The sequence below is a fragment of the Xyrauchen texanus genome, chromosome 1 (assembly GCF_025860055.1).
Source record: "Xyrauchen texanus isolate HMW12.3.18 chromosome 1, RBS_HiC_50CHRs, whole genome shotgun sequence".
NCBI classification, from domain to species: Eukaryota; Metazoa; Chordata; class Actinopteri; order Cypriniformes; family Catostomidae; genus Xyrauchen; species Xyrauchen texanus.
Window position 1 is genome coordinate 24,514,424 of NC_068276.1, and position 23,079 is coordinate 24,537,502.

Genomic DNA, 23,079 nt, shown 5'->3' on the forward strand with positions numbered 1-23,079 from the left:
GTTCGAGAATCAGTGTTTCTCCAATACTTCTTAACAGACACTGGATTTCATCTTGTGTCAAGTCATTTGCTAAAATAAATAATAATAATAAAAATCACGATCTATACTAAACATCTAGTATTTCAACAGGATTCTTTTACATTCAGTCTTGCAGGATGACCTGCGGTGGCCTTTGCATTGTTGTCACAAGACAACCTAAAATGAACTTAATTTCAAGTGTAAAATATTGTTTTGCAAATCTATATTTTGAGATGAAGACGCGTTAGATAAATAGACGCTTAACATTCTTATAAGCAGAAGTAGCTACATTAATCACCTTTGATAAAAGCGTTTGAGAGCCGTATTTTAATTTCCCTTCTGCAGTAGTATAGGATTGTTTTATTTAAATGAAGCGATGACAAAGTGTTGAAACATAAATATCATCGAAGTGCCTGTAGAGGAGTTTCTTATCAGCAGACAAACTGATAGAGTCAACAATTAACATACATCAGTATGTTTTATACATAGGCTCATTTCTGCATCCATTCCCACCTGTAAAAATAAAGAGGCAAAAAGTGTGCCATCACTTATTTTCTTTAAAAGTTAGGCTAATAAAAAAGTAAAGGGATACCCAAAAGAGTTAGTAACGCAGAGGAAGAGATCCACACCTTTACATGCTCACCTTCACATCTTCATGTCTATGGGCCAGATTTATGGATGGGCCTTCGTTACAAAATGTGCAAAATATACAGAAATCCGCGCAAAGGTTTAATACAATTTTGCACCAAATCAGAACTCGTTATGAATGCAGTGTAGCCTACATAGTTTTGATTGTAACCAAATATTTAATGTATAGAAATATACAACTTTAACTCCCTGATTATTGCAAAAATGCATTTAAAGTTATGTTTTACATACTTATGCATATAAATATGTTGTACTGTATAGCCTATTGCTCCTGATAACTGAGGTGAAAAAGTATCACCTGAGCTCTGGCTTTTACCCCACATTCTCCACTACTTAAAGTCAGTCTCTCTCTCTCTCTCTCTCTCTCTCTCTCTCATGTGTTGTCTGGGAGGGGGAGCCCTGCCTCTTCCCTCAGATCAATGCCCTGGCCACTCACTTTCTGATGTTGCACGACGGGAAATGCTTTGAATACTTGCGACATGGCCGCTTGCATTGATTGCCAAGATTGACAGCAGTAACCATCGTCCTCTCTCGCTTCTGTATTAGAGTAGTGAGCGCGATAAATATACTTACATGTGCTCTCTGCAGTTTTGACAGTTGAACTTACTATAGCCAAAGCGGGATTCCCTCTCCGGTCAGTGGAAGCGAGACACTTTAGTTTTTTTTTTTCTTTTTCTTTTTCTTTGCTTTACTATAGCATAGGCTACTATAGCACTTCATCATTTCTAACCCTTTTCAAAAGCAAAACGGGATACAGCGAAGACGAGCGTTTGTGTTTGGTGCCCTGCTCACATCAAGGTAAACTTTTCTCATTAGTAACCTGCCGTCCGTGATTTCTTGTCTTTTCGTTATGTTGTGTTGATCGTTATTCAGCGTAGTAACACCGCTTCTCACTGTTTTCAGAGGAGCGGCTACTGTTTTAGGCTATATTTGGACGTTTCCTTTACCGTTGTTATACATTAAGGCTCTAAAGTATTTGAATGTTTGGTTTGTCTTGGATTTATATTTGACGGAACAGTAGTTATCAGATAAAAGAGATGCGTATCACTCCGTATCACTCACATGGCGCGAGCGACTTCTATTGCTTCTTTCTTCAAATAAACTGCTAAAATCATGGTAATTAGCAAAAACTATTTATCCGACGATACACATAATGTTCTTCTTTGTATTCCCTGCAGTTATGATGTTTTGTTTTTACTTCATTGTCCGCTATTGCAACAACTATTGTTGTCATGTAGCTACGCACGCGCCGAACTGAAACGATAACACAACTATTGGGCAATAATAACGCGCTGTGTCTGTGTCTAACAATGTTGCTAAGACAATTCCTCCGTATGCAGTGCCATTGTACAAATCCGTACTATTTTAGAGTTGTAGACGTAGCTATAGTTGTCATCCGGACAACGGGAAACTTCCTTGCGTAGGAGGTAATTTCACTTTTGTCCACAGAGCGGTACTATTTATTGACAATAACGGGGGAACGGCCGCTATAGCTACAGCACAGGCAAGAGCCTCTCTGGTCCGTTTTGGATGTGTTTTAAGTTTCTCGCTATTAAAAATAATAATAATAAATACAAATAAGCATGCTTTGTCTATTTAAGATCGGACACCGCTTATATAAGAGATAGCTATACAGGTGTATGGTTTCTATCAAAAGTGTAAGGCCAAATTGTCCTCTCTGCGAGCCTGGGAATTGTTTCTTAACTTTCGCTTGAGGTCAGGCATACTGACCCTTGAAGAATGCATAAGCCATAAATTAAAATGAACACCTCATCCAAAGCTGATCCATTTAGAGACAATATGCAGCTTGGACAAGCAGACGCTTTTTAGTCTCTGAGCTCGAAAACGGTGCAACGAAATACACGACGTTCAGACTGAAAGTAAGTGAACTGCGGGAAATGTAATGTGTGCATTTGTTTGATCAGAATGATTGCTATTTTAGCAATGAGTGGTTATAGCGCTCATTAAAATGATCCGCCTCTTGCTCAGTGCAGCAGTTGACTATATGAAATGTATATATTGTTTTTATATTATTTCATTGTTTGTTATTTTTTTATAAAAAAATGTCATGTGGAGAAACAAACTTGAACTTGAGTTGTTTGAGTTTGCACTTACAATAGCTTAAAATGATTTCAGTAAAATATTTTTTTTTTTAACATTTGTTTTCCATTGTTTGCCATTTAATTGAGATGAGAGAGCCCACTTTGCATCAGTGTGTCTTTGCCATTTGTTTTTGTTATGCGCTACATGATGCTTTTGACATTTCCAGAAACAGTGCGAAGACGTTTTGAGAGGACAAATGGTGCGCAAAGTGTGTGAACTCCGTCTGTAAGACACAGATAGTCCTTATTCTCATGGGTGTTTCCCAAAAGTAGACTCTCACAGACACAGATAAGCGCTTTTACACTGCTGGACGCGTTGTGATAATATTTCATTAAGAAATACATCACATAAAGGAATTTAAACTCCAAAAAGAGTCACCTCAGGAGAACCACGTGTCTAACGGGAAATTAAAATAAAGCAAAACTCACGATCAGGTTTTCCACTTATTTCAGTTAACAACGCCAGAAAGCGAAACGCCTTTTAAAGCCCAGAGCAGAAACACAAAAGTTTTGCTGTTCCCGTGTAGGGACGCAACCTGACACCTTAATTAACCACAGCTTAACTTTGCTAGTTTTTCTCTCCTGAAATTGTGTCCAGTCTGTAAGAATAACAGGGTGTCTAATAATACATTCTTGTCTTAAGTGAGAGGGGACTGTTTGAAAAACAATCCCTTTGGCTTGTCCCTCTGTTGGGGTGAAGTTGAGCCCGTAATGGCATTTTGTTTTGAGCAGTTGCTGTTCCCTCATAAGGTAAGATGGCACTGGAGCCCATTGGAACATTTATAATTAGACTGCCAGTTCAGCACATTGTCCTGATTGCTATACAGGGATAGACTTCTTCACTGCCTTTGAGGAAGAGTGTCTCTTGATGGACAGCATGCGACTGTTTGCTTTACATGCAGCCTCTTTTCTCTTAAGTCACACACTCAAAAGACAAATCATTTAAAAACTGAATCGAAATTTGAATAATAATAAAAAAAAAAAAACGTGTTATTTAACAATGCACATATATAATAAAAATTAAAGCCACTTTAATAATAGTGAACCCCCTCTTTTATAAAAGCACCTCTCAAATGCATGTGCAGGGTTTTTCCTACTTCGCGGGGTGTTTAAAGTTTTTTTTTTTTGTTGTTGTTGTTTTTTTTTCCATTCCAATTTTTTCAAGGCTATGTTGAATTTTCTAAATGTTTTTTTATGAGCATAAATTAAATATGAATCAAAGTTTATGCGCAGTTTTTTTTACGATTATCATCCGATGCACTTTCATAGTCCACGAGATGAAAGCGTCCGAGACTGAGATAATGACGATCTCTATTTGTTTTGCAGGACGTTCTGCCCGTGGATTTGGGGAGGAACCTGTGTCTTTGTGAGAGTAAAGAGCATTTCCTAACTGGATCCTGCAAGCAGAAATATAGACTACCGACAGATCGCAGACGAACGCTTATGGTGCCAGTAAGTTTGAGATTTGCACCGCATTCTGCTCCGCGATGTCTCGTTTGTGTTTGAATCTCCTGTTTGATATCCCATTGGTGACTTGACAACTGAGATAGGTATTTTGAACAGTTTAGCCAATTGATATGTAAAGAATCCGCTTGTAGCAGGATTTTTTTTTTGTCAGCCCCTGACATTTGTGTGTGTATGTGTGTGTGTGTGTGTGTGTGTGTGTGTCGGCATACTCCCCCGATGAAATATTATATGCAGTGATGATAGTTTTGCATACTGTATTTAGGATTGAGGCAATGAATCTGTCCAGCTCTCGTTGTTTAAACACTATTGCAGTGAGTCTGTTAAACTATCAGACTCTATGCAGAGTGTTTCAAATACAAGCCAAGACTAATGGACAATAATCTAATTGAGAATCTTCTAAAATCTTCTGATATAAATCTTGAAATGCTTTTTTTATTTTAATAATAAAAAAAAAAAAAAAAAAAAAAATACAAATACAAATAAAAATCAACGAGGAGGTGTTTTGTAGGTCCTCCTAAATTTAAGGAAAAGTAATAGGAATAGACACTCATGTCATACCTTTATATGGGCACTAATTTTTTTATATTTGATATTCCTGGAATGAGACAATCAAAAACTGTCCATAGTTGATCATAAGTTGTGTACAGTATGTATATATGTATATATGAATGTGAAAGGACTGCTGTTGGCTTCTTCTGGGACATTAATTGCATAGCTGCCTGGCATCAGTCGAATGCATTATCACTCCTAAAATCTGGACAGTAAATTATCTTTAAATAATTCCCTTTCATGTGATTTGTTAAGCCATGCAGCCACAGTCTGTTGTTTCCAGACGTTGTCTGTCACATGTCTTAGCACTTGTGAATTATTGTCTCAGATTTCCCTAACTCTTATTTTCAGTTTTAATCTGTTTTCATTGAATTTACACGGCTCGGGCATTTACACAATTATCATTGGCTTCATTTCATTATTTACATTTTTAACGACCATATTTAGCTTATAATATCATTACTTACCCTAGTAAAGCTAAGTTTACATGGACGCCTTTTATGTTTAAAGAACATTTATACTTCTTAAGTGGATGTATATCTTAAAGATACAGTGAGGGATGAAGTGAGTAGAGAGATTTTTTTCTTTCTTTCTGACAGCGCATGGCCACTTTTAGCTTACAACAGGTTTATTAATGAATAATTTCAGAGTCTTCAAAATTATATTAAAATGAAAACAAAGACTTTTATTTTAAGATAAAATTGATACCGCTCATCATATACACCTGTTTAAAAATGTGAGTGAATATCTTTTATTGTCGTTTTGCGTATGGAATGTATGAGTGTATTATCCAACACATACACAGACAGGTATTTAGTGGAATAGAGCATGTTGAAACAGAGGAAGATGCTCAGGTGCAACCCTTGTCTGGCTGTGCCATGTATCGGAGAGGTTAGAACAGTGCCAGCAGAATTCTAATGATAAACAACACTGGAAGTAAACAACAGCAGGCCTGGTAAAGGTAAGCAGCACGCCAGCCGTAGGGGAGGAATGCATGAGGAGGAAATGTGGCAGCACATGTTGTGACATCTGTCTTTATAAGTGTTAGCTAATTTGCTGTGGAATATTTCAACAATGATCAAAACCGATGGCAACATGTTTATTAGAAGGCTTTTTTTCTTTTGTGGCAGAATCTCACAAGTTTCTGCGATGTGTTCTTGAAGCTTTGCAGCACTTTTAATTATAAGAAGTTAGGCTACTAATTAGCGAAACGAGGAAGACATAAGGAAGGCAGCATTTGCTTAAAAACATTTTTTTTGTAGTTTTGTCATGCTTAAATTGCAAAATCTTGAATTCATACACAAACTGATGTTTCATTGTGTGTAAGCAGTTGCTTTTCTCAGAGCTAAGCACTGCATTTTTGAAGAAAGACACATGCATTGTCATCAGTGAAGATGGCACACTGACAGCTGCCCAAGATCCCCAGGGTTTCCAGCATCTCCTAATGAATTACATAGACAGGAATACCGACCCTGGATGTGCAGAAACAAAATCAAAGCTGTTATCATGTTTCAACAATCAAACGACTGATAGTAAATAAGTATATTTGTAGTCTTGTGAAGACCTTTAACATTAGGAACTAAGTATTTCTTTCCTCCTGCGCAAGTACATATTATCCAACCTATACTTATTTGTGGCTTAACAACACGCCCAAATTGCAGTCTTGCCTCTGAAAAATATATGTGAAGCTATAGTTCAGGAGGCCATGTGAAATACCAATACAGTTGGGCATGTCTTTCAGCGACAGTCTAAACTGCAAAAGATTTTATTTCTAAGAGGTTTTATGTTTTTTTTGCCCTTTTGCAGCCTTAGTTCTAGACAGTACACTCGATCAAGAATAGAAAATATTATGTGTCTTTCAGACAGTCTTTGTAAATAAATGGCAGCTCTTTGACCTGTGTCAAAATGTTCATTGGTTGTCCAGTGCTGCACAATGAACCTGTGAGTGAGAAGCTTATCAATCCAAAATATTACTAAATGCATTCTTCTTCTTCTCTTCTTTAACCAGATAAAAACATTGACTGCGAGCACAGGTATAGAGCTGCTCTTTAAATTGATCTCATCAATACACACCATTGCCCAGACCATCAAAATCACATTTTCTTGAACTTGCCGACAAGGTGCATAGTGTGCCTTCAAGTCTTTGAAATTAGGTGCATGAAAAAAATGCCTTCTACATTCTTTAATATTTCTCTTTTGTTGTCTCTCCCCATAGTTTTCTTCTAAGCAAACATTCATATGTAGGTTTAATGGTAGAGATTTATGGGACTGTGAGTTTTTTTGACACTGGTTTATTTGTGGTTATAATCAGCATTATCAGATCTCGACTCTGGTGTAGCATATTGTTTTTTTTTTTTTTTCAAATCAGAAGAAGATTTCTGCTTGCAAAAGAAGATTCGGGGTCCATTTCCATTTCAAAGTTGTTCGCTGCTTGCTGCAGTAATTAAAATGCAGTGGTTTGGAGCCCGTATACACATGCTCTGGATTGGAGGGTCTGCTGGGAGAGAGTGAGGTGGTTGACTCCTGCATGCGTCTCCAAATGCACTTATAATTTTGTACAAATGTTTATGCCAATCCATGCTCTTTTGCGGAGAGCTTGTCTTCTGGCCAAAACCATTTCAAGACAAAGTTAGTTGCTTTTCCCTTAACCTTCATGTTGTGGCCTCCTCTCTCGCTCTCTCTCTCTCTCTCTCTCTCTCTCTCTCTCTCTCTCTTGCTACAGCTGCTCTCTGACACACAGGCTTTGGCACGTGTTTAACCTTTAATTGGTGCATGAATAAATAATGTGAATCAATCTTTTGATATGGACTCTGTGTTTAGGACTAGTCCTTCTCTGCTCGTGTTTGCCCTTGCCGTGAATGCTTTTTTATTTTCCATTTCACATTTTTCACCCTCTTTCGGTTCTGACCAGTTTAGTTGCAAACATTGCAAAATTGTGCAGATCAGTTAGCAATTTTTTATGTTTTGATATTATGGCATTCTTAATACTTTAGAATTTACTTGAAGATTATAAAGTGTGTGGAGGAATTTTCTATTAAGTAAATTGCTGGTTTGTGACAGATGCATGTGTCTAACTAAACATTTTATTTCTTACATTTATTACCTTGTGCCGTGTTATAAGTGAATCAAAGAAGCTTCATACATCATGCACAGTAACTGGACAGTCTGTCACAGTAGTTGTTTCTTTGTGGGACCGTTGAACTTTAGCAGCTGGCTATGGAGTCATCATGCTTATTGTGGCATAAAGAATAAGTATCGTGTACAGTTACATATTCAATTGTTATAATTGAGGCTTTGTAATTGGCCTTAACGTTTATATCTAAAACTTCACTGAACTAAATCTTCAGTTAATTTTTATTCTAGTGTTTATCAGTTTACTCATCAAATGATTCCATCTGCTGCCATAAAAATAAATAAAGTAAAGGTTTTTACTAAGTTCAAATTGTAGACTTCACTTAATGTAGTTTCATATAACATCGTCTTGTGATGGAATTCATTGTCAAACACAGATTAAGGGAATCAGGGGTGAGCTGTATTAATATACATTTTGTGGCAATTCGGGTCTTTCGTGGTAGAAAAATAATTGACCATTAACCTAAGATGCTAAGTTTGCCATCACAAAGGGATCTGCATGGTGCTCAGCAGAAAATTCTGCATTCTCTGAACACTCTGCAAATAGAAATGAGCCAGTTATAGATCAAGCTGGCAGAGAGCCTCTCTCTGTACTACTCGTAATTTGACTATAACATACAGTACATTCGGCCAAACAGATCTATATGTATTACTTTAAAATCTTGTGAATCTATCATAGAAGGAATCTCACAATGAGTTAGTTGGTCTGATTACTTGATCTAAAATGACATGGCACACAGATTTAAAAGGCCATGTCTGAAATGAGTATTGCTTTTAGAAATAACAAACCTGGCTGTTTTCCTCATTTTCATACAAACACATTTTAGTGCACACAATTGGAGATGGAATTCATCTACAGCTCTGTAATTATATAAAATACAAATTATATGTAGATTTTTATTATTAAGCTTAAAACCTTAAAGTCCCAGTGTACATAGGTCAGGCATATGAGGTATCATTTGAAAACTTAAAATCTGAACTTTTCAGAGAATACCATCCCGTTTGCATTTATGCTGCACAAAATGAGGCCTGAATATATTTGTCTCGTAAATTAGCGCCCCCTAAAGTTAACGGAGTACCCTGTGAACTCTAAAGTTGTCATTACTGTATTAAGTAATACTTTAATTTAAATTTTGGACTCATAACTCAAATATTTAAGTTCATTTAACCAATTTTTCTTAAAAATCCAGTGACATAAGATTAGACGTGTAAATAACTCAAACTATTGAGTCAAAACTGAGGCTATGGGGAATACCCACAATCCCTTGCTGCTTGAATTGTTTTTCCTTGGTCAGAGGGAAAAGATTGGGGAATTATTTATTTAATTACTAGTATTATTTAATAAATAATTGTTATCATAGACATTTTAGCTCTTTTGTTGTATTATTTATGCTTTGTTGCAAATAGATGTTTGGTGTAATGTCATTAGGGTGATCTGTGTCTCTCTGGTCAAGTTGGTCCCTGGTCACATTATCTCAGTTCTCTTTGTGCATGTGCAGCTGAAGTGCATATATGCATTTCTGTAAATAATTATTTAACAACTGATCAGTTATCATCTTTATTTGAGCTTTGCTGTTGTTTGATCTAAAATCAAATCAATTCATTAAAAAAGTAGAAACAATAACATTTATTTCAAATCTGAGTAAAGTCTACTTGTATGTAGTTAACTCAACTTAAATAGTTAAGTTCACTCTACTTGAAAACCAAGTTAATTTAAACTTAAATTTAACTTAAACTTAAATGCACAAGTTTTGGGAGACCCCATTACTCAATGGAACTGAGGGAATGAGTTTACTCAAATTAGTGCAATGAACTTATGTTTTTCAGTGTTGAAATATTAATATGAATACAAATGTTTTCATATGGCACTTAAATGGACAAGTCAAATATCAAACGAAAGCCCTCATTCTCAGGAATGTGATTGAACAGTTTGTTGCCCTAATACCACAGTTCAAAAGATTTTCAAAAGAATCACAAAATGAAATATGATTTCCATAAGTCATCAAATACATATGTCTCTTTTATGCAGCGGTCATTGCTGCTGTAAGCCTCAAATAGCTAAAAACGTTTTATCTGCTTTTACCATAGGCAGTTGTCTAAACGTTTAGCAATTTTGTACTTGTCTGTGAGCTTGCTTGGCTGAATAATCCAATATTATATCTAAGATGTACAGAAAAAAATATGCCATCCAGCAGGAAAAGCATGCTAAACAAATCATCATAAATTAATTAATGCATCAATGTTAGATATATCGTTCCAAAGATGAGGATTTCAGCTAATGATTGAGATTCTAGTCCACTCAGAGGCCAAAATATTCAATGAAACAATGAGGGTGGTGCATAAACTGAAAATGACACATTTTTGCAATTAGTTCACAGTATGTGTGAATGGTGTGCTTCTAAATTTGAGTGTGAAAAACTGCAATGGCAGCACAAAAATGTTAAGATTTAATATTTAACATTTAAGAGTTAAGATTTGAATACTGCAACGCTTATGATAGAAAGCATGGTTGTGTTATCTTATAACACAGAGATACAAATGTGTTAAGAACTGTGTCAAACAAATATCTACCCCAAACCTCAGAGCAGAGTTCATCTCCAGACAAAAGGGTCTTTGAATTCCCGGGGACTTTTCTGTTTTGTGAAAGAAAGCCGGTTGTTGTCTTCTTAAATGGTATTGTAATTGCTTTGGCTCTGGATTTTGTGATAATGTGAATCTTTTAGAATGTGTCTTGGATATTTGCTGCTCAGAAACCAGAAACTGGTGGTTAATTGCAGGGGAAACTTGTTGTTATGCAAGACTTTAGCAATAGCCATAGGACTTCTAAAAGTCTGGAAAAATATATGGAAATATTAGAAGAAATGATGCCAAAATCGTATCACCCACAGTTCTTTTAGTGGGAACTCAGGATGCAAAATAAAATTTGCAATAAAAAAATAAATAACGCAACAAAGGAGGGTGGCGTTAAGGGGGGGAGAGGTATACTGTGGCTGTGTTTCTGACAGCTGTTAAGCTGAAGTATTTCTGCCACTCTAAATCCAGCTCTTTTTGTTTCCTTATACCAAGATTATGTACACACTCGCAGTTTTAAAGGATTTTTGCTGTTGGTGAACATGTGCGTCACAAGAAAATGATTCAGCAGACCAAACCACAAGTTTGTCTCTCTCTCTCTCTCTCTCCCCCTCTCTTTCTTTTCTTTCTGAAGAATTGAAAGCCTCTGTTACCTGACTGTCAGTGGAGTAAGATGTGTATGTACACTGTACAGCAGCAAACAGACAGACTGACAGAAAGCACTTGACTGCCTTTATTGATGTGTCCATGAACAGCCTTTGATGATGGGGCAAGTGGTGACAGTAGCTGATGTGATGAGTGTGTGTGTGTGTGTGTGTGTGTCAGCGTTATCTGCCATTTTTGCATTCACAGATTAGAGAGGAAGAAACAGTGGAGGAGAGTGGCTTGTCTGACTTTGAGTGGTCTTCATGTGAAGAGACTCAGCAGTTAACGTTGTTAGTCTTATTTCAAAGCTAGGCCTCTTTGTCAGGGCCGTATGAACTTTATCTGTCTCATGAAGCTCCAGTAGGGGTCATCGTTCCTGGAGTCATAGCACTAGCAGCTTGAAGATAGTGGACAAGCAAATGCATTCTTAAACAAAGCAGTATGAACTCACTAATCATGTGGTTTATCCAAAGTGAAGTCTTTTCCTCTCTTTCTTGCTTTGCCAATATATATTAACCACACCAAAGTAAAAACACCAAGCTGGAAAAAGTGAATCTTTTTTTGTGGAGGATTGGAAAACAAATTGTAATTGAATAAAATACCATCCTCTTTTTCAGTAGTTTGACATGCTAAATCTTTGGGGCAGGAAGGGCTAGGAACATAATTCAAAGCGTTAATTTTTCTTGCAAGTAGTTTTAGTGTCACGGGAACTGTGTCAAAGAGATGTTTTGTAATTAGTAAAAGCCAAGTCAAGCTGAATGAGTGAGCTACAATGTTGTGATCTCTCTCTCTCTCTCTTTTTTTTTTTTGAATAGGATGACTGCAATCTGTTAAAATAATGGAGAAAATCTTGTGGCTTTGACTTTCATGCATCTCCTTGGAGCCTCTTCGACAATCTTTCAGTCCTGCAGCTGAAAAGAGCTCACTCATCACACACTCATAGCCTCCCTACCATGAAAGAAACCGAAACTATGACACAGGGCTAAATTAAGCCCCTGGGCCTGCCGAGATGCAAATTAGACATTTTATCAGTGCAACACTGATCGTCCAAGAGCCAGGGCTTTTTCAACGAATTAAACAAATTGTTCCATTTGACACTGGAGCTGAGAGCTGTGGATCTAATCCTGTTGTTACCTTGAAAGCACTTGTCTCCTCCCGGACCATTTTTAGCTGCTTCTACTAAGAGGATGATGTTTTAACATTATTTAATCATTGTATAAATATTTCAGGGCCAAGTCAGAGCGACACATGTCAGTGATTGGGGTTTGTAAAGGAGTCTTGGTGCGTTGAGGTGTGTGTTTATGTCTAAAGGGGATGCAAGCTTGAGTGATAATGTCACATGAATGACTTGTGGTGCAGTGTCAGAGGGGAAGAATGCTTTCTGTCTCTGATCGGTGGTGGAAAAGAAAGAGAAGTTGTAGGGGAGGTGGAGGAAGGGAGCAAAGGATGGCCCTACTCCTCTTCACTGTTGCTAAATTTACTCCATCTGCAGTGTGGAAGAGTTTGGGCTGACTCCAGACCAGAGAGAAGCTTCTAATTAAACTGTCATCATTATCAACTTGTGGTCACCGATCATCCCTGAATCTGATGGAATCAGAAAGGTTTTTCCTTCAAGTGCTGTATTGGACATAATTAGAAAGTGAAGAGCAGAATGGGAAAGTGCTACACAAGGCTGTTTTTTTTTCTTGTTGGAGTATGTCAAAAAAAGGCACTCAAGCCATTTCCACTCAGGTTTAAACAATTACTGCACATCAGAGGGAAGCAGAGGAATCTTAGCTGAGTCTGTTAGACTCATTGCTTTTCCTTCGAATCACTCTATTTCAGGGGAAACATTAGCCGTAGCTTTAGCATGTTCAAAACTGTAATAATTTCAATTAGAGCCGATGGGTATGTTTGCCATATTCAGATCATCGCTGTTTGGGAAGTGCTCCCCTTAAAGGCTGACAGCTCTTAATATGATATTCCAAGCATAGATATGTGAGTGACACTGAAGAGTGCGCTAAAATGCCTTATCAAATCATAATTACAACCCCAGTGATTAAAGGGGAAGTGACTCTGATTAGAAGAGTTTCTGGGGACATGGAAACAGGATGAATATTCAGATGTGAAAGGCAAGGAGACATATTATTTGGAGTTTTGTTCTCTCTCTCTCTCTCTCTCTCTCTCTCTCTCTCTCTCTCTCTGGAGTGATGTATGTGTCTGCCAGACTTCTGTGCAACCACAGTGCTATGATATCATCTTTACCACACAGATTTCATCTGGGCCCATTCAGCTCTGGCTATTGAGCAGAAAATGTGCATACAGATATCTGCCCATTAATGTTAATCTTATTCTCTCTCTCCCTCTCTCTCTCTTTCCGCATCTGTTAACCTGCTCATTGAGAATGTATCAAAGAATATTTCTTCTCTTGTGTTTCTCTTACTCGTTTTGCAGTGGAGTCTGATTTACCGCCACATGGGCACTGTATGACGGAAACTATGAATAGGGAAAAATGGGTGGGATGGACAGAGTTTGACTCTTGTTTTCATATGCTATCAAACTGGCATGCAGGCTTCATGCAGAGGACTTTCAGAGCAAATTGGACTTGAAACGGTGAGGAATGTGAAGGGGGGAAATGGCAAGGCCTTGCCCTCACTCTCTTTCTCTCTCCACTCTGGTGTGCTTGGAGAGCTTGATGGGTATCACACGTTTTTGTGAACTTCAAAGTATGCACTGTTTAAGCAAAGCAGATAAAAGAGCATATTATTAGCACTCGTATTCAACAAGAAGATTAGGATTGCTTTAGCCTTTTCTCCCCTCACCTCTGAGAGCCTCAAACACTGGCTGCCATGTGATAACCTCTATTTTATAAATCATTTCAGTGAGCGTTCATAAAATGTAGGCTGTGAAATAGACAGCGAGAGCCTCTCAATTTTACAATTTCACAACCGACTTCCCTCTTAGAATGACAGTGACTAACCTGACTATTACCGCTTTTGATTTCAGCAGGGCTTGGTTTTGCGCTCTGTGAGCTATACATAAAAAAGCTTAGGCCTGTCTGAATTTATATCTAAATGCTGCTTATCTTCCAGCCTTTTCACAGACTTTAGAAAGGAGTTGTATATTCGCCCTACGTCAAAATAAAATCATGGCTGTGTTATGCTTTTGAGCCTTGGCTCCTATGTGAGCAGCACAAATAGAAGCAGAGCACCATCAACTTTTTTTTGTTGCCATATTTCTCTCTAATATGGAATGTTTTACAGATGGGATTCTTTCAGCGTCGACACACACAAGCATGTAAACTGGGCACACACAAAAATTCAGATGTTGCAGGTGAAGGGTCATTTCGTGTTCTAATTATCCACATTCCCAGAGTTCTCCAACTTGTGCATGATTTAGAGAACACCCGAGCCCATAAGACTCTAAGAGTCTCCACAAATCCCCACATTTATTTATTTACATTTCTGCTTCCCTTACTTTTCTTGAATTTACCTGTCAAAGCCCATGCCGGGAAAATTTACATTGCTGCGTAATCTAAGATACATTTGAAAATAGTGTGTGTGGTGAACAGTAGTGGCGGCGGAACCCTCCTTATATTTTAATTGGAGCGTTGTCAGTTTTGCTGGAGAATAATAAGAACCATGTGTTCTGCCGGCGAGAGAAAATGAGAGACCTTTCATGTGACCCACCTGTCACGCTTTCAGTGCCGATAATGCTAACCTTATGTCACCATCGTCGGCCAAGCGAGCACAAGAACGTATGTATCAACACCAGGGGAGTGCCCAATCTAAACTGGAGCCTGGCACCTGGCTTTGACACACATTCAGAGACCTTGCAGGGAAAGACTGTTTATCATAAGAGCCAAGCATTAGTAAAAACACATCTCAAAAACATACAAACAAACATGAATGGTTCAGGCATAATATCTCACCATTTCTTTTGTTCTTTAAATTTCCTCTTTAACATTGTTTGCTCCTCAACAGTTATGAGCTTCGACTTTGCTAGGTGAGGCATTCCAAAACGTTCTTCAATTTTCACAAGGTCTTTGCCATGCTGTAATAGGTTCCCTGGGCATGACTGGAATATAATAATCATTTTATGGTATTTCTTTTACGCCCCCCCCCGTGCTGAGAAAATGCTAAACGTGCACAACCACAACTGAGCATATTGTTGGACCGTGATGTCAGTTGTTATTGCTGGATACGTAGAATAGGAAAAGTTAGATTCTTTTCCCAAAATCCACTGTGTGAGAAGCATTATGTCACAAAGGCAACATTGTAGCCAGTTGGGTGTGTTGGATGTATGTTTCTGTGTCTCCCTTCTACCTCCCTTTTTCTATACCTTGTTCAATCACCCTCCAGCCGACACTTGCGTCATGGCACTTCCCTTCTCCTATGCTGAAATCAATGGAAACAGTTCCTATAGATTGGCTGTGTAATGGAAAAGTAGCAGCATAATGGGGAAAATATATATTGCTACACATATGCCTGTCAAAGTTTAGACCACATTCTGTAAATTATATACAGTATATGAAAACATGTTTTTTCCAGTAGCACCCTTTTTTCCAGAAGTGCCTGCTTTCATATGTAGAACATCTTCTTAACATCCATTTCAGCACTGGTTGGATCATGGCTTTCTAACAATATTAGGCTTGGTAGATTATAGCTGGCTGGCTGGTTACATGAGGGCAGTGATAGAGCAACAATAATCTCACTCTCTAACTTGCCTGCACTGTCATGTGACACATGGAATTTCGCTAACAACCAAGCAGTCGCTTGGATGGAGAGGATTTCTTTAAAGCTGCCCTCCATCAGCTGCATACTGCAATCTGATTGCCTTGTGCAGAATAAGAGCATCATGGGAAAGGACGTGCATCTAATAGCTAAGTGAAGAACCGCGCATCTCCTGTTTTTCACTAATTGAATTCTGCACTAAAATATGCTGGCAGGAGCCCTTACCTTGTTTGACTTATTTATTGCCTGACTGGAGAGGTAATTTGACCTCTTCATTTAAAAGACTCTTTTTTTCTTCCTGCAGAAAAAGAGTGTTAAACTCAATTACACCACCAATCAGTGACTCAAACACTGCATTTACTTTCTTAGAGGGGGAAAGGGAACCATGGAGAAGAGAGGAGCTCTTTTGCGTGCACTCTCACTTTCTTTTTAGTCCTTGTACTATCTGAGCAGCTGTAGTGTATGAGGCTAGTACCAGAGAGAGAGAGAGCGAGAGAGAGAGAGAGCGAGAGAGAGAGAGAGAGAGAGAGAGCACTCAGGCAGCTTCCAGCTGTGTCAGCTGAGATTTTGTGTCCATTTTTAAATTATTTTTCTCTCTAGATAATTAAGAATGCCGAAAAATTCTTAAACTGACCAAATATTTTCTATTAATTTGCATTATAATATATAAAGAACATTTGTGATTTTTGAGCCAAGAAAAAAGAAGAAAAGATAATGTTATTTCTTAATGATTAAAACGATACATTAATTAAGATTTACATAAAGATCTCAGTTTTAAAATTCTTGCTGTTACTTACATTAGAATAGATGCTCAATGAAAGGCTTTTGTTATGAATTATTCCATTTTGTTCAGCTGGAATTTATGTGCAAGCTCTTGAACTTGAAAAAAGAAAAGAAAATAATATTAAGGTTTGAGAGTTTTTTTTGTACCTTTGCTCTGCCTGAAAAAAAAAAAAACATGTCAGAATGCTCCTGGATTTTCATGAAGCCACCTGACAAAAACCCTAGAGCACAATGTGCTCCTCCCTGCTTGCTGGTAAAAGAATTAAAAGGGAACTTGTGCATGAAGTATGCAAGTACCGATGAGTCGTGACCTCTTTTTTGTTTTTCCATCATTCATACTGAGAACTGAAATATTTTCAGATTTACATACCATTCAAGCCATCCTTGGGGAACCAAGGCTTCTCCTGGCGTGCTTAACCAAGGTTTCTTCTATTCTTACGAAAGAGAGCACTGAACACAACTATTTTTTCTCCTTTGTGATCTTGACCATGTCTCTTCATTTAAATTGTATCTGTTCATTCATCGAGAATGCAAACTGTGAAGGTTTCAATTAAATTGCAAATGTAATATTTTAAAAATTAGACACTCCCGTGTCTGAGCAAGAACAACGCAAATCATTTGCACACAACCAGCAGGCCTGGTTGTAACCTGATCTTTTCTGGATCAATTGAGTCCATTCTGGTTTAATTCACCATATGATTGACTTTCAGCACAGCTTACCATTGGAAAAATATCCCTGTATAGACTCAGGCCTTAAATAGCACAGTAATTTGAATACAGATGCCTGCTGCCTAAACCTTGTCACTAGAAATGATCAGAGTCAGGAGACAATTGCAGGTTGATTATGTAGCTACTGACAGAAGTTGCAGGTTCTTTGTGCATCAGATATATTTGCATTTAAATGCTCATTGTAAGCAGGCAAGGCATATGCACTCTTGATTGTCGTCTCAACCTTTATTTTTGTGGTGATTTCTCAAAGACAAACTAAAATGAATCGCAAGAATGGATAATCTAAATGGAATTATTTTTCCAAAGGTAGGATGCACATCAATCTATGTGGCACCATTTGTTAGCTTGTTTTCATATCAGTCACATTTTTCTTTCATTTCTGTCTGCATAATCCATCCTGATGTTTTGTCATCATATTGTACAGTAATTTTCTCTCTGAGTGAGTCTGTGAGGCTGCGTTTGAATGTTTAAACATTCAACAATCCTTTGTTGCGTTACACCACATACTTGACCTGTGTGTGTATGCCTTATGCCTTTATCAGTTATATATGCCTCATGTTTGGTCTGTGTGTATTGTATCATAAAAGCGTGTATGAGGCAGGTGTGTGTTTGTGTGTGTGTGTGTGTATGTGCTCCTGCTGCTTCAGGCTCTGGGTTCTTTGTCCTGCAGCACTCAGCATGTCTGCCTCCTCAGGAGAGCCAGGGCTCTCTCTCGTCTGGCCACACAAAGGCACTGCCTTTCTTTGAGGTGTTAAAAACGTCCATTTATGCATTCCCTGGACAAAAAGCTCCTGGACCCATTTTCGAGGCCATTGGCAACACCGGCAGATATTGTGCCACGCTTCTTCGGCACTCATTTCACAGATTTTAAAACTGGTATGTGGTGAACAGGATTTCAGCAGCTAAAATGCCCTGTGAGAATATGGGCGATAAGAGAGAGAGAGAGAGAGAGAGAATGGCCAACAGCCACATAAACTAGGAGATGAGACCAGGAGAATAAACACATTACCTGAGAGAGAACCAGGTTTGCTTTCATAACCCAACTCAATATTTGGGAGTGAAAGTACCATGTGCCGTGGCTAGGGAATAAACTCTCAAAATAGAATGATGCCAACTTGTCATTGTCAAAAAAGACAAGGCCCTGCTCCCTTGGTTTGCTCTATTCTAATCATGGACTGGAGCGTGTGTAGTTTGTATCGAAGAGAACCAGCGCTGTATTTTACTCGACTTGAATTCCTCACAGGCTGGATTTGAGGCCCTGAAGTGGTCGGTCAACCGTTTCTTCCCCTAATACGGAGTTTCGCTGTAGTTATTTCACAGCAAAGTAAATCACATGTAATGTATCTGCAGTGTCGGACATGAAAGTCTGGCTTGGTCACAGAGCTGTCTGCAAGTCTAAGGAGTGGAGATGTTTGATTTAAATACAGCACCCTCCCCCATCCACGGCTTTCTCCAAGATGAAAATAGTGAAATGCGCTTTATAAACACAACAGAAAACCTGCGACTGTAAGCAGGCCCTCTTAAGCAAGTGCTTTTTTTTCTGGGTGAATGGCAGATTCAAAGAGAACGATCAATGCTATATGACATCTCTTTTTTATTCCTGTGAAAGAAAGTCTTTTTGGTTAACGCTGCTCTTTTTAGTGTACCCTTGTGCATTTCTGCAAACATGGAAGGTCCCCACATATCGGGTTATTATTGCTCATCTGTGGAGAAAATCAGACACACGCACTTACTGTCAGCCAGTACTTTTCTCCCTATGTTTTTACTAGATATGTACTTAATAGCTGGTACCAAGCGTTTACATCCACCGACCTCACCTGTCAGCTGTGCACAGGCTGATTATATTCAGACAATAGGCATGCATGGAGGTTTTCATAAAACTTTGCTATTCCGCCACTGCCTTTGGCTCCATTCTGCCTTATTTTACCCTCCTCTGCCTCATCTCCCATCATCCAGTCCTGCTGTTAGTACAGAGATAACCTGTCCTCTACCAGGTAAAAGACCGTCCTGCTGATGGAGGATATTGCCTCTTTTGTCCCAATAACTACTTCCCCTAAATCCCCTCTTAACATGTTCTGGACTTGGGGAGAGTAACGGAGGAAATAGTAAATTTAAAGTGATTTTTTCTCTGAAGGATGCTGGATAAGAAGAAACCGAAGGCAAAGTTGATGCAAATGAAAATATTTCATCCTCTGTTGTACAGCACTGGGTGTACAGCATGTTCACGGTCAGAGAAATGAAGAATTTAATCTATATTTGACCCATCTGAAGCACTTTGCCTTACAGTTCGGTTGCTTAAAAACCCTAATTATCAGACCACATACTGTATGCAGCTTATTATGTAAAGCACACTACTGTATTAAACCCCTTTTTGAAAATATATTTAAAACAAGCTGCTTGCTTTAATCGAGTGTCAACAGTGGGAGAGCGTGACTCTGTTAGATTGTTATTGTGAAGCCTTGTAACTGATTCAACTGCCGTCATATGATGGTAAAAGGCACAGTGCTGTTATGCACATGATTGATTAAATCAGCCTGAAATCAGCCTACCGAAGATGAACACATGCCTGGAATTTGAAAGTTCGTTGGATTTCTGAAAACTCTTTTCTGGATTCCTCTGGATTCTTTCTCCAAGGGGAAAAGGCAAAGAGTACAATTTACAAGCTCAAGGCTAATTCACATTCATCCTGGCAAAACTAAGCAGATGAAGAAGGTGTGGCCGGATATTAAGTGAGTGTAAAACCAGAGAGAAAATGGGAGAGAGAAGTTATAAATCAACTAAAATTTACAAAGAGATATTTCTTTGCCACCAAAAGTACAGAAGGCTAAATTCCAGTTCAAGTGGATTCCCATTGAGCTTACTGTATTTCTCCGGCAAAATGTGCTCAAATTATGTCTCAGTGCTCGTTTCCATAATACTTATGTTCTGCCACATATGGATCATGGAAACATTATAGGAGAACTATGGAGGACTTGTGGAGGACCTTAATTTCTGAAGCATCAGTTCAAGTTTTACATCATGTCCTGTGTGTGTGTAGCAATTGGCTCATGCTCTTGGAGTCAGATTGGGGTAGTGTGTTCGTTGGAGGCAATAGCTGGAGTCACTGTCATGGTCGATGGATTGGCTTTACCAACACCGGCTTCAAGCACCCCACTTAACCGCTTTGAAAGATTCAGCACTGTTTTCATTAAAGGAACTCAATTCCTCATTTGATGTGGTGTGGAATATGACTAAAGGATGGTTTAACAGGAAGAAACCCATCATTAATGTTTGGGTGCCCCCCTGTCTGTCCTCATGGGGTTTAATGGGCATGAGCTTTCTGTAATTTGCCAAGAAGCTTGGCTTAGCTTGAATACTCATACAGTTTGGCGACTGGTGATGTCTCTCGTCTCTCTTTTGCTCCCGCCCTTCCTTCCTTCTTAATTTCTCTTTATTTCAGCTCCCATTTGTACAGCCACAGTTACTTTATCACCACAGTCATTGTAAAGAGGAGAGAGAACACAGGGCTCAACATGTGAGAAAGCCATAGTGGTTATTTTATATTGAGGACACAATGAATCAGTTATAAACTGTTGGGTGACTAATAAAAACAGGCTGGTGCTGATTGGAATCCTCTTTAATTAATTTATGATCAGTTTGTGTGAGTGCAGTCCTGCTTGCACATATACTGTAATGTGTGTCAAAGTCGCTTATATCACAGGTCAAGGTTTATCTCATTGGTTTAATTATTTCTATTTTTAAGACAATATCATTGTCTTATTAATCACAATAGAAATGATTATCTTCAATGAATCATGAATATGAAATTGCACCATTGTCTTGAATGCAAGCTTGTTACTTTCATCATTTTTCTCAATTAGCATCAAATTATAATTTCAAATTCCTTTTAATTTTTTTACCCCCTGCATTTGAAACAGCTTCCTATGAATTAAAGCACAACAGGAATTTGTCATATGTTGTATGGCTCACAAAGAGAAAAGCGTTTATAGAATTACCACCCCTGTCAGGGGTTTGCGTGTGTGTGTTTCTCTCTCCCAAATGAGAGCCTGCACTAGCTTTGTGAAAAACGTACGTGAGTGCACACACACAGACAAATACACTGTGAGTGTGTGCGGTGTGAACGGTGAGACAGTGTGGGGACACAGGCAGGCCATGGCATGGTCCTTTGAGAACGTGGAATAGACTGTCAGCTCAGAGGTGCTATTAAGATGACAACAGCTTTCCATTCACACAGGGTCAGACCTCCTGCCTCTTTTCTCCCATTGTCACCTTCAGCCTCAAGGTTGCCACATTCAGATCCATTGGAGACCAAAGATCTCTAAGTTTATTCTATTAACCCACCCTCCCACGCAGCCATTTACTTAGTCCATGCAGTTTGCATAGTTCTTCAACGCTTGGATGAAAATGAAGGACACATATAGATGGTTCTTGGCTTGCTAGCGGAGACAAAGATGGCACAAATTATAGGCGAATCAATTAGCTGTGACCTCAAACCCTCGTGTCTTTGTTTAATTGGTGATGCTGAGGCAGGCTAATTGTATAAATCAGTTGGTAATAAGATTCCTGCTTGTTGTGAAAAACAGAATAATGTGGAGAAATAATGTGTGAGATTTGTGCAGCACTATTTTCTCTCTCCTTTCCTGTCTTCTTCTACATCTCCTTCTGTCACATGAAGGAAATATAACGATACACATATGGTTGGATGATGGTGAAACTGGGTTTGTCTCCGTCTGTTTGTTTGCGTTTCCTTGGCAGTGCTGCCGTAGCTGGTGGACCTCAGAATACCTGCTGGAACTAGCTGAGCGTGTAACTAAATAAATCATTAGTGCTCTGCAGTGTAATAGACGTGGAGAGAGAAATTAGAGAAAACAAGTGCTTTGTATGAAAGCCATTTATTAGTAGAATCAAACAGTGCAGGGACAGATTAATGAGGTATTAGAGAAGTGGACTCTAAACATTGTCTAGGACTGAATCCCTCAGGGAGAGCAGAGTCTAACTGGAGTCCATACAGCGTTATGACTGTTTAACTTCATCTGCCGGGCCACTGACTGCCTGCCAGCACTCTCTCTCTTAACTCATCTAACATCCTGTCTCTCTCTCTCTCTCTCTCTCTCTCGCTCTCTCTCTCTCTCTCCCCACTCCACTCTCTCTTCTGCCTCCTTGTTACTCCTAAACGAATAGTTCACCCCAAAGGAAAATTCTCCTAAATTTACTCATCCTAATGGCATTACAGATGTGTATGACTTTCTTTTTTTCTGCTGAACACAAAGATTTTTAGAAGAATATCTTAGCTCTGTAGGTCCATTCAATGCAAATGAATGGTTACCAAAATGTTGAAGCTCCCAAAAGCACATAAAAGCAGCATAAAATAAATTAATGACTTATGTGTTTTAATCCATGTCTTCTGAAGTGATCCAATAGGATTTGGGTGACAAACAGACCAAAATGTAATTCCTTTTTCACTATAAATCTTGACTACAGTAGTCTCCTCTGCGATCATGATTTCAAGCTTGATTACACTTCCTTGTGCCATCTAGCGCTCTGCACATGCGTCAAGCACTAGAAAGTGTTATCGAGCTTGAATTCATGATCAGGCTTAGAGACTGCAATGGTAGAAAGAGTTGGTTACATTTTGGTCTGTTCTCACCCAAAACGTATTGATTCACTTTAGAAGACATGGATTACTTTTTTTTGCTGCATTTATGTACTTTCAGGAGCTTCAA

The 23,079-nt window shown here is 38.6% G+C and overlaps 1 protein-coding gene across 3 annotated transcripts in view; it reads left to right on the forward strand.

The window, feature by feature from the left end:
• The first annotated feature begins 2,247 nt into the window (after positions 1-2,247).
• Positions 2,248-23,079, forward strand: part of LOC127629095 (transcription factor SOX-6-like) — a 166,502-nt gene continuing 145,670 nt past the window's right edge. For all 3 annotated transcript variants that reach the window (XM_052106349.1, XM_052106429.1, XM_052106492.1), the window contains exons 1-2: positions 2,248-2,546; positions 4,095-4,220. The gene's annotated coding sequence lies outside the window, so the exon portion shown is untranslated. The remainder of the gene's footprint in view (positions 2,547-4,094; positions 4,221-23,079) is intronic.